The sequence below is a fragment of the Dermacentor albipictus genome, unplaced genomic scaffold (genome assembly GCF_038994185.2).
Source record: "Dermacentor albipictus isolate Rhodes 1998 colony unplaced genomic scaffold, USDA_Dalb.pri_finalv2 scaffold_18, whole genome shotgun sequence".
Taxonomy (NCBI): Eukaryota; Metazoa; Arthropoda; class Arachnida; order Ixodida; family Ixodidae; genus Dermacentor; species Dermacentor albipictus.
The window spans coordinates 4241880-4258739 of NW_027225572.1; positions in this window are offsets into that span (position 1 = coordinate 4241880).

The window sequence follows — 16860 nt, forward strand, 5'->3', positions numbered from 1 at the left end:
CAGATATGCAGTGCCACACACCCAGTGTACATACACAAGTGTGTGTCAAAAAAGTTCAGTGAAGAGCGGCGTATACCCAGTGGTCCCAGGCGCGCACAATTGATGGCCTCAATGACACATGTGTATGGTAGCCCCAGGGACATGTACTGAATTTCCACAAATATGAGGACCTTTTTTCAGAATTTTTGGCCTCAGAAAACACCTCGCATTACACAACCGGCATAGACACAAACACCAAGACTACTCGTATAAATTGGTGTCAGCAACCTCCCAAACTCCCCTACTTGTTCTACACACATGGCTATCCCAACTAAACCTCCATGTTCAGCATTTAAAGTTACCTCATCGTACTCTATGCACCCACTCGTTTTGTTAGATGTCCCTGGAGCGGAGAAAAGTCAAGTATAATTTTAGTTTATAATGAAACAAAAATTCTATGAAATGTGAAAGAAAATATAATTCAGGAACCCTTACCAGTACCCATCATCATCATCCGCCTGTTTTATGTCTACTGCAGGACGAATGCCTCTCCCTGCGATCTCCAATTACCCCTGTCCTGCGCCAACCGATTCCAAGTAGCGCCCGCGAATTTCCTAATTTCGTCGCTCCAACTTGTCTTCTGCCGTCCTCGACTGCATTTCCCTTCTCTTGGTGCCTATTCTGCAACCTTAATGGTCCGACGGTTGTCTAACCGGCGCATTACAAGACCTGCCCAGCTCCATATTTTTCTCTGCATGTAAATTAGAATATTGACTCTACTCGTTTGCTCTCCGATCGAAACCGATCTCTTTCCGTCTCTTAAAGTTATGCATAGCAATCGTCGTTCCATCGCTCTTTGCGCCCTCTTTAACTTGTTCTCAAGCTTCTTTGTCTCCAAGTCGCTGCCCCATATGTCAGCACTGGTGAAATGCACTGATTGCACACCTTCCTTTTCAATGATAATGGCAAGTTTCCAGTCAGGAGCTGACGATGTCTCCCGTATGTGATCCAACCCATTTTTATTTTTCTATGAATTTCCTTCTCACGATCAGGGTTCCCTGTGATTATTTGGCCTAGGTAGACTCACGCCTTCGTAGACTCTATAGGCTGACTTACGATCTTAAACTCTTGCTTCCTTGCCCAGCTATTCATCATTATCTTTGTCTTCTACATGTCAATCTTCAACCCCACTCTCACACTCTCCCTGTTAAGGTTCTCAATCATTTGTTGTAACTCGTCTGCAGTGTTGCTGAATAGAACAATGTCTTCGGCAAACCAAGTTTGCTGAGGTATTCGCCGTCGATCCTTATTCCTAAACCTTCCCAGTTTAACAACTTGAATACTTCTTCCAAGCACGCAGTGAATAGCATTGGAGAGATTGTGTCTCCCTGTCTGACCCCTTTATACGTGTCTTCCTGCTTTTTTTGTGTAGAATTACGGTAGCTGTGGAACCTCTGTAGATATTTTCCAAGGTATTTACGTAAGCGCTCTGTACTCCTTGACTACGTATTACTGCTATGACTGCTGGTATCTCTACTGAATAAAATCCTTCTTCGTAATCTATGAAAGCCATATAGAGAGGCTTATTGTACTCTGCGAATTTCTCGATGACCTGATTAATGACATGGATGTGATCCATTGAAGAGTATTCCTTCCTGAAGCCAGCTTTTCCTTCGGTTGACTAAAGTCCAGTGTTTCCCTTATTCTATTGGATATTAGTTTCGTAAATATTTTATACAATACTGGGAGTAAGCTAATGGGCCTCTAATTTTTCAATTCTTTAACGTCTCCCTTTTTGTGGATTAGTATAATGTTTGCATTTTTTCAGCTTTCTGGGACCTTGCACTCGATAGACACTTCGTATAAAAAGCCGCCAGTTTTCCGAGCATTTTGTCTCCTCCATCTTTGAATAAATCGACTGTTATTCCATCTTCTCTTGCCCCTCTTCCTCTTTTGATGTCTTGCCTGGCGCTTCTGACCTCATCCCTACTTATAAGAGGAGTTTCTGTATCCTGTTTATTACAGTTTCTAATTGAGGTATGCTGACTCCTCTGGGTACTGTAGAGGTCAGTATAGAATTCTTCCGCTGCGTTTACTATATCTTCGAGATTGCTGAGGATATTACCCTGCTTATCTTTCAGTGCATACATCTTCGTTTTTCCTTCTGCAGGCTTGGAGTGACGCCTGACACCGGAAAAATATGCTTTTGATCTGCAAAGAATGTCTTCTTATTCTGACTTGGTTAACTATTATAGACCTTAGAGCAATTCCCGAAAACTATTTTCATCCAGCTAGGCTGTTTTATAGGTGCCAATAATCAATTTAGAAACCCTTATTTTGTAGCGAAGAAAGCGCTTATCATTAAAACAATCTAAAGCTGCAGTGATGAAAACGTTCTGAAATTTCTAATCAACTCTTTATATCTGCAGAAGCTCTTTAATTAAGTATTAGGATGCCTAGCAGCACTGACAATGAAAGGAAATTATGACAGCACATTGCAAAATCTAATAAAATGAATGTAATATTTATAATATAGCGTGTTCTTTCATAAGTAAACAGATAATACAAAAGGACCAGCACTAATGTGCACATCTTCAGAGTGTACGCACACTTCACCAACGTAATAATAATAATCAATACAGGCCAACATCAGAAAGCAACACATGGGTACTGGGTTTTTTCACATTGGCCTAAAAACCAACCACATGAGCATTCGGCTCATGTGGTTGGCTCATGTGGTTTGTAGCCACCACATGAGTGGTGGCTACAAAACAGAGCACTTGCTTGCATGAATTCCAGGAACTTTCATATGTGCAAAATTGTTTTGTAGTTTTTAAGCAATGGGTATGACTCTATTATTATGGTTAATTTGTTGCCTGTAAAAGTGGTAAATCAGGTGAACTGCTAGTTCTGTCCTTCCAGTGAAGGACATTGCTCAAAATCTGGGAAGAAAAACGTTACAGGAGGCATTCGGAACCCACCAATGTTAAGAAATGAGACAAAAGGCAATGTTACCATGCTGACAAGAAGTTCATATGAAAGATGATACAAAAAAAGTGGTATGTAAAGTACACCGAGGCAAGCATTTTGCTTCTTTATTGCTGCAGAACTGTTCACTTACAGAAATGCTTCATCCCCTGAAAAAAATTTTTAGCAATATGTTCACTATAGCAATAGTTCACTATGCTTCTAGCAATATGTTCACTAAAGTTATAGTTCACTATGTTTTTAGCAATATATTCACAAATTTGCATGCTACAAGTGGTTTGCACTGCTCGGAGACAGACATCTGGCTCGTAAATGCAAGAGCATGGTGAAATACTGCAAGCGCTCCAGAAAAATGCTTACTTAGTAAGGGAAATGACAAAAACAAGAATGTGGATGAAATGACCGAACTGCCCCAAAGTCTAAAAATGTATGTAAGGTTTTATGAAGCATAATTACAGTTCTAAAACAGAGCAAAATACCAACATGATATGGAGAGAACGGGTGCTAGACATTAAATGGCCTCACTAAACAATGATTACATACATGAAAATCCCACATTCCCAAGAAATTTCACAATACATGACATATAACCTATGTGATTCATTATACACCCAGATCATAGATCATATTGTTCATGTAACGAACTTCTTTATTCCAGACCCCTGTAGAAAGTGTGTTAATGCAGTAATTGGTTTCTTGGATGCAAAGGCCTACTATATAAATCTGCGCTTCCCTTCTTTATATTTCCAAAGTGCATGAGTACAGTCACGTTTTGGCAGAGTTCGGCATCTTTTACAAAGTTTTGTGAGATATCCAGATGCTGTTACCACCTACATCAGCGCACGATGCCCCTACACAAATTAGCACAAATCCTGGTCTGCCCAACGTAACACTTGCTGCTGAAGAAAGGCATTAAAGGCACCCAAAGGTGCCTCAAAGACAGTCTGACCAATCTGCGCAGGTCAGCATGTTAGCAAGGCCAGGAAAACCTGCAGGACATTGTAAAAGATGTCAATGCATGGCAAAATGGCAGAGCACAGAAATACTCAGAAAATGTAAGGCTAAAAGGGCACAATTAAATATACGGGCCTTTCCAGACAAACCGATAAATGCAATAGCACCCCTTGTGTTGAAATCTCGAATAGAAAAATTTCTTACTTGAACAAGATGTATGGTACACGCGAAATAAAATGAGTAATGTATCTTATATGTCACGTATAGTCAAATTTTGCTGCAAACGTGAGTCTTTCATGTACGCACATAATCACACTCGGGTAGTAAAACAAGTTCATGTGCAGTGCCTATTCTGTGCATTTCATGTGTTTCATCTTATAGTGTAGTAACTAAGTTTCCTAATGCCAGTAACCAACTCTCCCAGCTTTCAACAATAGCATGCACGATAATTTATTTATAGAAGTATGTAGCAGGGGCGCGACAGCGCACCGGGAATGGCACGCTCACGCTGGTTCTTGTTACAGGGCGCTATCACCTGGGCAGTCTGTTCTTGGCTTGTTCAACCAAGCCAGAACTTTGGTGTCAAGCTGCCACCACCACTATCTGCATCACAGCGCTGGAGGCCGGTTCTGTACGAAGCTTGCTACACCAACTGGCAACCCGGGCGTGCGACGACTACCCTCGACACAACGTGCGGAAGCCTTAAATGCCAGCCATCAACAGCGCACTTCGGGCACGACAGCGCACCGGGAATGGCACGCTCACGCTGGTTCTTGTTACAGGTCAGTTACCTGAATAATGCGACGTATGTTAGGAGCAGTAACTTCTGTTTATGTGCGGTGTCGTGCCCTGTAGAACTTCATGATTTGTTTAAGCGGTTTTCGCTGTTGTATTCGAACATTCACAATGCTTTTTCTGCCCTTTTGCTCATACTTTCTGGAGACGTGGAACCAAATCCTGGTCCAATGTCCAAAACTGAAGCTGATGCATTTGCCCAGGCTCTAGAATCTATTCGAAAGCTTGAAAATGGTCACGCTGCGTTAATCGCCGAACTTAAGGAGACGAAAGAAAAGCAAGAGGCAGCTGAAAACGAAATCAAGCTGCTCAGTGCAAAAATCATAAAATTAGAATCCGCCACTTCTTCGCATTCCAGAGCCGAAGCCGGGACAAATTCTGATGCTATAAGCAATGTTTCCGAGCAATTGGCAGCCATATCTTCAAGGTGTAATGACACTGAAAATAGACTACGCCGCTCGAATTTCTTGTTTTTTGGAATAGATGATGATCCCAAAGAAGATTGGGCTGCGTCCGAGCAAAAAATTATCAAGTTTTGCTCAGAAAAACTTGACGTCAACACGACAGCTCAACAATTCGAGCGCGTGCACCGTTTGGGCAAACATTCGCAAGAAAAACGCAGGCCAATCATAGCAAGGGTCACTTTTTTCAAGGACAAAGAGCGTATCTTGGCTTCAGCACCTAAACTTAAGGGATCGACGTTTTCAATCCGCAAGGATTTTTCTCCCGCAACGCGACAAGCGAGGCGGAAATGAATTAGCTTTGCCAGGAATAATAACAAGGCATTTAGGTTGCATGTCGACCTAATGCGCATAGACTCTGAGACGTACACCTACGATGTTTCAACCAATGCAGTTGTCATGGTCAACAGATAGCTCCGGCACAATACGCATGTGCGCAATTGCCATAAACCAAATCAAACGTTTACTTCTTCATCCTTATCATTATCGTTTGCTAACATCCGTAGTATTATGTCAAAGCGCGATCTTGTTTCTTCTTTTCTGGACGATTGCAATTCAGATGCTCTTGCTTTTACCGAAACCTGGTTAAACCCTGAAATAACTGACAACGAAATTTTCCCCGGTAACACAACCTACAACATATACAGGCGCGACCGAGATAAGAAAAGAGTGTCAAAGAAAAGAGTGATAAGATACAGTGTCATGATAGCAATTAAAAAGAATATCACATCATTTGTTGTTCAAACCCGTACTAACCTCGAAATCATTTGGGTAGCCTGCTCTGTATCCACCGTAAAGGTACTGCTCGGTAACTGTTACCGTGCGCCGGATTCTGATTTTTCCTTCGTAACTGCATTACATAACAGTATTAATGAGGTAATTGCTCTGTATCAGGCAGATGTAATGTACCTACTCGGATATTTCAATCTTCCTTCAATCGACTGGGTTAATCTATCCTCTTCGTGTCATATGTGCACAAGCTTTATTTCCTTAACATTAGATTTTAACCTATTTCAAGTAGTTAATCAACCGACTCGTAATTGCAGTCTTTTGGATCTCATTTTAACAACAGCTCCAGAAACTGTCACACATATAACTTACTTAGATGGATTCAGTGATCACCGGCTACTCCAAGTGACGATCGATATTCCGTCCGCGTCCACCGGTTCCATAACAAAGCTAATTAGAGACTACAATAAAAGTAATTATGATATCATCAATTTAGAACTAGACAACTTTTTTGTTGCTGTATTGGAGCCATCCTTTTACAGCAGATCTGTCAACGAAAATTGGGTTCTGTTCAGAGATAAGTTGTCTACATTGAGTAAAAAGCACGTTCCTCTTGTTACTATAACTAACGATAATTCCAACCCATGGTTTACTAAAACTCTTCACAGAATGAGAAACAAGAAAAAACGCCTATATGAAAATGCAAAGCGTGGACAAACAACATTGGCTTAGGATAAGTACAAAAGCTATCTAAATGAGTACTGCACAGCTTTATTGGTCGCCAAGAATAAATATTTTTCAATAGACTTACCGGGAATTATTACATGCAATCCAAGAAAATTCTGGAACCTAGTTAACCCTAGTAATAAAGATAGTAATATTTCATTGCTGGATAAAAACAACACACCTATTCCTGACAGTCAATGTCCAACAGCATTCAACTCATTTTTCACATCCGTCTTTACAAGAGAAGATAGTTGTAACATACCTTTTGTTCCCGATTTTGATTTCCAGTACATGGCACCCATCACTATCACTTTAAAGGCGTAGTCGATCTTATAGATAACCTTAAAATGTCTTCATCCTCTGGTATAGATGGTACAAATTCTAAAATACTAAAAAACACAATACTGGTATCAAGCAAAATTCTGCTACACCTTTTTAACCAATCGCTTACAACTGGTATGCTTCCTACATACTGGAAGATAGCAAAAGTAGTTCCTGTCTTTAAGAAAGGTAACAAGAGTTCTAGTGATAATTACCGTCCTATATCACTAACATGCATTTGCTGCAAAATGTTGGAACACATTATCGCATCTCATATATATTCTCATCTTGAATGTAATAACTTTTTTTACCCGAAACAGCATGGTTTCCGAAAAGGATTCTCTTGCGAAACCCAACTACTAGAATTCACGTCAGACTTACACTTTGATATGAACAGTAACAAACAAATTGACTGCATCTTTTTAGATTTCTCGAAAGCATTCGATCGCGTAGCCCATAGTCGCCTGATATCAAAGCTCTCAGCAATTAAACTCGACTCACTAACCCTATCATGGATTCGTTATTTTCTTACTAATCGCGAACAGTTCACTGTTGTTGCTAACTTTTCCTCTGGCCTCTCTGACGTCACCTCTGGTGTACCTCAAGGCAGTGTACTTGGGCCTCTTCTCTTTTTAATTTACATTAACGATTTACCTAACAATATATCATCTTCTGTACGATTATTTGCTGACGACTGCATTGTATACCGTTCGATTAACTGTCCCTCTGACCACGCGGCACTCCAAGATGATCTTGCACATATCAGTGATTGGTATGCTACGTGGCTCATGTCCCTAAACGTGTCGAAGTGCAAAGTAGTTTCCTTTTCTCGAAAAACTGTTAACTCTCACTTTTCTTATTCTAACATAGTTGACCACACCACAGAATATAAGTACAGTAAAAGCTCGTTAATTCGAACCGCAAGGGGAAGCCGCTTCAGTTCGAATTAACGAAAGTTCGAACTAACGAAAGTGAAGGAGAGCAACAGTACACTGCGATTTGGAAGCAGTAGGAAATGTCAGAAATTTGGCGTGTCAGAAAGTGATGGCGTGTGCCGCGGGCTCACGCCACTTTCAAGTCGAAGCTCTGGGTCCGACTGTGCCACACCACCGATGTCCACCGAAACGAACGTTAGCCGAGGTTTAACACCATCACAATGAATCGCGACGGCCGATACCTCCTAAGCTGAGAACAGAGGTACACAACCGATGAAGACTGCCGAGACAAAGACGCCGAACATGTGAAGGTGGCGAAGGCCCTGATTCGTTGGTTCTTGATTGCAAGCGCAGCTGCGACGTACTTGATTCTCTGTGTTTTGGCGCTTGCCGTGCCATCTCCGCACACATTAGCAGCTGTACAAGATTTGCAAAGCCTCCGAGATTCGCAACGGGCAAGAAGTCTCGGAGGTTACGTAGAACGGAGAGGCGGCAGCCGCCACTGCCTTCTGGCTGACCCCACGTCGGTTAGATTTTTTTCCGATTTTGCCTTCTCTCGCCGTACTCTCCGTTTAGGAGGCAATACAGCCTTGTGTGTAGGCAGTAGGCGCGTTTCTCTGGCCGTGTGCCAGGCGAGCGTAGTTCGAATTATCTGTGAGGGAACCTTCTCGCGTTCGAATTAACGGACTTTTTTATACATAGACTTCTGTGGAGCTTGGCCGGACCAAATCGTACAGTTCGAATTATCCATAAATTCGAATTATTGAAGTTTGAATGAACGAGCTTTCACTGTACTTAGGAGTGCTCCTTACACGCAATCTTTCATGGACTAAACACATCACCTCCATTTCAGCTAACGCCTCCAGATCATTAGGATATCTGCGCCGCAACTTAAGAAGTGCGCCTTCACCACTACGAAAACTAGCTTACGTAACTATTGTACGGCCACAAATTGAGTACGCCTCTTGTATATGGTCTCCTCATCAAAATTACCTCATCGAACTCCTGGAGAGCATCCAGAATAGAGCGAGCCGTTTCATTTCTAAAAATTATAGTAACCAGTCAAGTGTAACCCCCAAAAAAATCGATCTTTCTTTGCAACCACTAACTATTCGCCGTGATATTTCCTTTCTATTATTATTTCATAGATTTGTTCACACAGTTGGCCTAACCTTATCAAACCTGAAAAAAGCATCCTCGACGTCACAACGACTGAACAATCAGTTCAGCTACACCAGAATTTATGGCAACACGCACGCTTTTAATTTTTCAGCTTTGCCCCGTGCGGTCCGCTTATGGAACGCACTGCCAGATACCATTGCATGCCAAACTAAACACACAGCGTTTCGCAATCTGCTAACTTATAAAATGTTAATAAATAAATATGTTACCGTATTTCCCCCCTTACACTATGCCTTCTCAAAGGCCTGTAAGGTACATGTAAATAAATAAATAAATAAAAAACAAGGAGAAAGACCTTTCAACAGAACTAGCACCAACTACAAGTGATTTTGCTCCTTGATGAAAATGAGCATTAGTAACCATAATCATTATCAATGTTTCAATGAGTGGGTGAACTCAGAACTTGCATGAAGAATAAAAACAGTAGCCACATGGCTGTACATATGAGCGGCCGGGTGTTTCCCTATCTTCCAGCACCCCAGGTTAGTTGCAAAGAGCCCTGATAGAGCTGAGAGGGAAGTGGTTGAGGTTTTCCCCATCAGCAAACAAGGATCGACATGGGTCAGAAAATAATCACCACCTCTAGTCAAAAACATGTCGTTTTTTATAGATCATTTACGCTCGATTCATTGCACACTTCCCGTTAGGTGCCTAATTTGTTTCGCTACTGTTCTTATTGCTCCATACAAGAGTAACCTTTTCCATGCCAATTTTGTTTTCAGAAAACTTCCGAAATTTGTAAAAAAAAATTACAAGCGATTCTTCATGAAGAGTTGTCATTACTGCACTATCAGCAGTTCGTTTATTATTTTCTGCGGTTATTTGCTAGCTGTTTGTCATGTTTTTAAGTTGCAGACACACAAGGATACAGAGACAGCCTGCATGAAGCATATTTTTTTTTAAAGTCAAGCGTACTTTTGTTATCCGCCATGAAACAATTTACAGCAGGTACGGCACGAAAAGCAAACCGCAGAGGAGTAAGCAAGAAAAGGTGTTTTTTTCTAAATAGGTCGCCAGGAGCCCAAACTTTCCTGCCGATAATTAGTACGAAGTTGAACTCCAAGCATGAGTTAGAGTTTTTCCAGCTTTCCAACTTCAATTCTTTACTTCAGATGAAGAAACATTAATTCTGGCTCTGGACAGGCAGCCTTTGTCACTGCAGCCACCTTACTTTGCCCTGTCATTATTAAAATACAGGGAAGCCAACTTCTGCATAATTTCTGCTCACTGTGCCCTCAAATATCAGTTTGCTCAGAAACTGGCGTCACTCGCGCCAAAATGATGAATACATTGCCGCTTATATATGGCACTCAGTAGGTAAAATGAAATCACTGGATGAGTCAGACTCATCACTAGCCCCAAAACTGTGAATGTGGTTATAATTGCTCTACTCTCTTCAAGAATATAATCAGACGGTACTTAGTGCCGATGCTGTCAATGTGTTTATTTGTGCCCGTTTCGTCGTCGTATTATATGTCCACCAGTATGTCCGACCGAGTAGCTTAAGCAGAAGCTCTGTTACAATATGTGTTATTCACCGTAACTTCATGAAAGCAAGCAATGCTGGTAATAAAATGTGAGCTATATAACGGGGAAGTAAAAGTTTGTGGTACCTTTTATATTTTTATCTTTGTCGCATATAGTGCAATTCTGCAGGTTCAGGTGGCTTACAACAAGAGAAGGAAAAAACTTAGCTGAAAGATGTGTTTTTACTATAACTATAACTATAGCAATACTATAACTGATGAACGACCATGCAACTTGGCTTTGATCGTTCTAAAGACCAAAGCAACGAGTAATGCACAGTGCCATGTAGCAGTATTTAGACCATGTCCTAATTATCTTTCAAGTGCATCTCTTTCGATCCCCTGAAGGACGTTTTCCGCAGACGAAGTGTGCCCTTGTTGGCTTTTGATTTTTAGCAGTTAGCAGAATGCACATGGACAAGTGGAAAGTTATTAGCCATGACATACCCGCTGAGGCAGCATAGTGGCTACAGGGCTGCGCTACTAAGCCCAAGGGTTTGAATCCCAGCCACAGTCGCCACATTTTAATGGGGGCGAAATGCAAAACTTTCTCTGTACCATGCATTGGCTGCATGTTAAAGAACCCCAGATGGTCAAAATCAATCTGAAGACCCTCACTACGCCATGTCTTATAATGAAATTGTGGTTATAGTACGCGAAACCCTTGAATTTAATTTTAATCTTAAGCCATGACGTGAGCAGCTAGAGATTGTCATTCTTGTTTTTTCTGAGGTTCAGGTCGGAATTTCTCAATTAGAGCTTTTACAAGATGATGGCATCATTTTGAAAAGCTAGCTGCCAGTACAGAAACATATTGCCCTGTGGCGTCATCTGTCATGCATTTAAAAAAGTGTTCAGTAAAGCGAAACTCATGCACTGTGAAGCCGAACTTGGTGGTTTTGCTTCTGACGAACCCTGCGCAGCCTCAGTTGTACAGGCACAAATTTCAACGACAAGCCGTGTTCATCCTCAGCAGGGAAAGAGTTCAGTGTATTTGGCTTCCTAGTTTGAAGCTCTGCAACTACAATATACAATTATGTTCACTTTCTTGTTTTTTTTTGGGGGGGGGGGCAAAAACTGAACACAAGATTAACTAATCACTGATCATACAAGTAATGTTTGCCTTTCTCAGTAGTCTATTGAAAAAGAGAAAACTAGGCTCATGTGTTTTTATCTCTAAAAGAAAAGACAAGCTTATATACAGCAACCTAACAACTAGAAGTCCCCAGTAGTAGTTGAGCTTCTATGCCATCTAGCTGCTGAGCACGAGTCCAATGAGAACTATTGCAAAAGCATTAGTGTTCCATGCATTTATTGCACAGTAAAGGGACGCTAAAGGGAAATACTGAGTCAAGTTAGATTGAAGGTTAGCCTTCTGTAATAATAAAGTCATCATTTATAGCGAGAACTGAGCTTTTATAAGCAGGAAAGTTAGGGAACTGGAAAATCGAAGGGCACCAACTAATAAATTAAACCAAAATCTGTAGCTTTATGCGCCAAAACCACAATATAATTATGAGGCATGAAGTACAAGCATGAAGTACGAGCATAAAGTACGATAGAGAAACCCCTCGGTTTCTCTACTTTGCATACAATGGACAGCACCCGTGTGTTTTTGCATTTCACACCTCTCGAAATGCAGCAGCCACAGCGACAATTTGATTATGCGCCCTCAGGCTTGGCAGTGCAATATCATACAGCCCAACTCAGACTCCATACTTGTCAGCAACCTTTTGTACTGAATGCGACACTTCGTGCTCATGAGGCAGCACTTCCAGCTGCTTCAGCTTCTTCAAACAGTGTGCACTGTTGGCTTCCGCTGTTTTCAATTCCTTAAAGCCCAACCAAAACAAAATTTACGGCTGCTGAAAAAATGTATTCATACATTGTAAAGACAGAACAGCCGTCTAGCATTCTTCTACCGAAATTGAAATGAATGCCACGATTAATAGTAACCCGCCGTGGTTGCTCAGTGGCTATGGTGTTGGGCTGCTGAGCACGAGGTCGCGGGATCGAATCCCGGCCACGGCGGCCGCATTTCGATGGGGGCTAAATGCGAAAACGCCCGTGTACTTAGATTTAGGTGCACGTTAAAGAACCCCAGGTGGTCAAAATTTCCGGAGTCCCCCACTACGGCGTGCCTCATAATCAGAAAGTGGTTTTGGCACGTAAAACCCCATATATTATTATTATTATTACGATTAATAGTAAGTGGCCGTGAGGCATGACTGAGATTGCAGAACTCCTTAGTGTGGCCTACGAGATAAGGGACCACCTGCAGCTGCCTGCAGTGTGATAAAAAACCTGGAGGCAATGGCATTGGGCTGGAAAAATCAGTTACCAAAGAATTATGTTGCTTCTCGACCTCCATTCCACAGTTCCTGTGAAGGTTTGTGTGTAAAGATATTCTCAAAGCTAACATATGTAGAGACCAGGCTGATGAGCATTATGTCAAGAAAGGCTTAGCTGGCTGATGGTGCCTTTGGGGGAGCAATGAATCGCAATTTTTTATGATGTTATGAAGATAAATAACACTATAGTATGCAGACTTATGCTGCAGCTTTCTTTCCTGCCATGCAACACCAAGACAGCAAATGAGTCATTGCAAAGTAATCTTCATATTGTATACCAGCTGTATTGTGCATGCCACATTACCAGAGAATCCTGCCGACCTTTAATTCACCTTTCCAGCGCAACATGTCTTTCTCGAGCCGTACCATTACGTTTGGTTGATATATGTAGGGATGCCCTTTCATGTTCACGTCAGCTTAGCTCTGTCAACAGCAGATGCACTGAAGCTACACACTCTTGCTACCTACTTCGCATATTGCAATTGAAATGAAGGAAACACAGGTCTTAATAGTAAACCTTTAAATAGTGTATTTAAATATTTGTGCAACCTTCTTTTTGGAAACACCATGTGGCACCTACTGGCGTAGAGATGCCGCTTGGCAAGTAAGAAACCGATGTGCTTTTATCTAAAAATAGAATTGATTGATGTATTGTGGGACAAGGTGCCTGGTGTCTCAATGAGCACACTTTATGGCTGAAAATATTTTTGCCATTGCGTCAACTATGAAAACTTGTAAGAATCTTTAATTTTTGTGCATTAGAAAACACCTTGACACAAGATGAATGTAACCTTAATGTCATTGAAAAAAGGTGCTGAAAATATTTCGGTGAATGCAGCAGAATTAAATCCAGGGACATAGATGGAAAAAAGGTAAGCAATTTAACAACCTCGTTATGAATGCAAGCAGTTGACACTTAATAGAATAAGAAAGCCCTGGAGCAAGTCTCATGCTTGCAGTGCAAGACCTGTGCACACCTATGATGATCTTGCAGTATTCGTGGCAGAAACGGGACCATTCAACCTTGCGCACTGTAACACTTTGTATATCTCATTCAAATCTTCTTGCACCAACATATACAAACTGCATGTTGCAAAAAGTAAAACCATTGATATTGGCCTACAGATAGTTTCGATGTTTATTGGATTCTCATTTTAACAGCCGACTTTAAGCTTCCACTCTGACAGCTGGGCGAGTTCAGGCATTTTTGAAAGACTAGAACAGTGCACAAATATGAGACAGTGAAAACGCCACAGGAGCATTGACTTGCAACTGAATTTTTTATTCAGGTATATACCCAAGATCAATACCCACACACCAGGCAATGTGAAGAAAGCAAGCAAATGAAGTGCAGGGTATTAATCATGACTGACATTGCTAGAAATGCTAGAAAACACAAGCATGAGGGACGTCGTGAGTGAACTCTATAAATTGCCAAATGGTACTAAATCCATGTATAAAGCCATGTTAAAATGTATATTGGCATTATGTGATTTAATGAATTAAACTATATTCTTACAAATTATGCATTCTAACATTTTACTTAAATAAGGTGCTAAGAACGTCAATCTATACATAGCTACAAATGCCTTAGTCACCAGATTTAATAAGAGAGAGGACTTTCGTGTGTTTCAAAGATGCAAGAACAATACCTGTCGTGAGAGAATGCTGATAAATAACAGCGATACTGAGGAGTCCATTGAGAATAATATAATGTACCAAAATGCATTAGGAATTACGTCAGGGACGCCAGATTTCTTAAATTTGTACATACTTCCATATTTTAACAATATTATTTAGGCATATAAATTTAAAAAAGAAATGCCACTACGTTAGTATTTGCCATAGCAAATGATTTCTTAGGGGTGCATGTACAATGGCCCCCAATTGAAAATTGTACCACTAAAGCACTACCACATGTGTTTCACCCCTGTTGATTGCTTCAAGTCCAGCTAAGTCGCACAAGCCTGTTCCCTTAGTGAACGAAACTCAGTGAGAGAACTTTGGCCTTCTTTGTAGAGCAAAGGCAGTTGGCAGAAATGAGGCCCACAAAGGTAGAGGTTTTGGTATAGCCTGTACAGTGTAAGATCCACCCGAGCCACCTCCAGAGGTTTCCGGGGACGCAAAGCCCCCCCCCCCCCCCCCCACGTGTCATTGCCAAGGTTTTGTCACCCACATCATTTGAGGTTTCTTTTGACTTGCCCCGACCTTTTTACTTACGATTTCATTGTGGCTAATTTCTTACTGCATGGCGCGGGCGTGCACAGATGGAGCGGACGTACGCGGATTTTAATTCAATTGGAAATACCAGCTCCGGCTGGCTCATCCGCAATTTTGCACTTCAACCTGTTTCAGATTTCGACTGTAATCACCATGCAGATACACCATATATTTAAATATATAAACACCACAAAGTTTACCATATTTTAAAAGTGAAGGTAGCCAATAAACAAATAAATTTAAAGGTGAGGATGGCTTATGCCTAGCGATTGAATTTGTTGCTGTATGTTCACCCCGCTTCAAGATGCTTTGCGTGTTTTTTGACCTTGAAAAAAAACCTGTGGACCTGTTACCTCTTCGGCAGAGTCTACTAGATTTTATCAACGGCGTGTGAAATGCAATTGAATGTTATGTGTCTCAGTATCGCTTTCCTTTCCGGTAAGCAAAGCTAACGACTCATTAAAAACACTTCTAACAATTCAACATTTATTAGGGAAGGAAACATCGTCACTTGCATGCCGAGGTCATAAATATATACAGCGTGTTGTTGTGCCATACCACGTGCCTGTCATCGATGCGACGAAAGCTGCCATACTACGTGCACCACGTGCATATCAGCGAGGTGGCGCAAGCTCCCACTTTTCCGCGATGAATCAAGAATTCGACGCGAGTGACGTCGGGATCTGCCAAACTGGTTCCTGCCGAGGAGGGGTCGCTAATGGGACTAAAGGGAGAACCGGCCGATTGTGAGGAGATAAAGTCGCTCTCTCAGCTACATGTACGCTATCATCCAGTATCTATAAATATTGTATAAGGTTTTTCGTTTCTTCTTCATCTGCGGAAAGGGTGCGTCTTCCATCCTCCACCCCGAAGTCACAACAGTGGATGGCAATCTGTGGCATTCGAAGCCAGATAACGCCCGCTACACCACTCAACGGTAGCCACGAGGAGTACCGGCGTCAGCTACTTTGGAGAGGTGAGTGCCCGACGTTTGCCTTTTGCATCGCCAGACCTTTGTCGCACACGTAAATGCTAAGGACAATTGCTCAAGTATTCTGAAAGGTTTGTAGTGGTTTTGTCTGAGTTCGCTTCAGGGCTTGTATAGATTTTCGGCTTCGGAAGCAAAGCTAATTTAGAAGAAAAGCCGGTGATGAGCCATCAGAACGCGATGGAGAAGCTCAGGATACGGGGCCTTCTTGACGTTTGTCAGGAGATGGGCATTTCGGGTGCCGCGGCTAGGCGAAAGAAAGCCATTCTGGACGTTATGCAGGCACAAGAGGTAACTGAGGAGGAAGTCTGAGAGGTTTGGGGAGAAATTCTTGAGAGGAGAAGCGAGAAAAAGATGCGCGAAGAGCAGAAAAGGCGCGAGGAGGCCGAGGACCAAGAAAGGCGCGAAGAGTGACATCATGCTCTTAAAATGAGAGAACTGGAAACAGAGCAAATTCGAATCGCGACATGGAGGTTATTGACAAACCGGGCGTGCCGAACAGGACAGGCACTAGCCCGGTCAAAGACACCACTCCTGATCTAACGCTAGTACGGGGAAACCTCGACCTTACTTGGCGTAACAAAGGGGAAATCTTGGCTCAGATCACGACATAATTTGTGTAGCCCTCAGGGGGAACGACATCAAGGCGAAACTGGGTCTATCCAACATTACAGACTGGGACCGGTTACGTAGAAGCGCAGACAG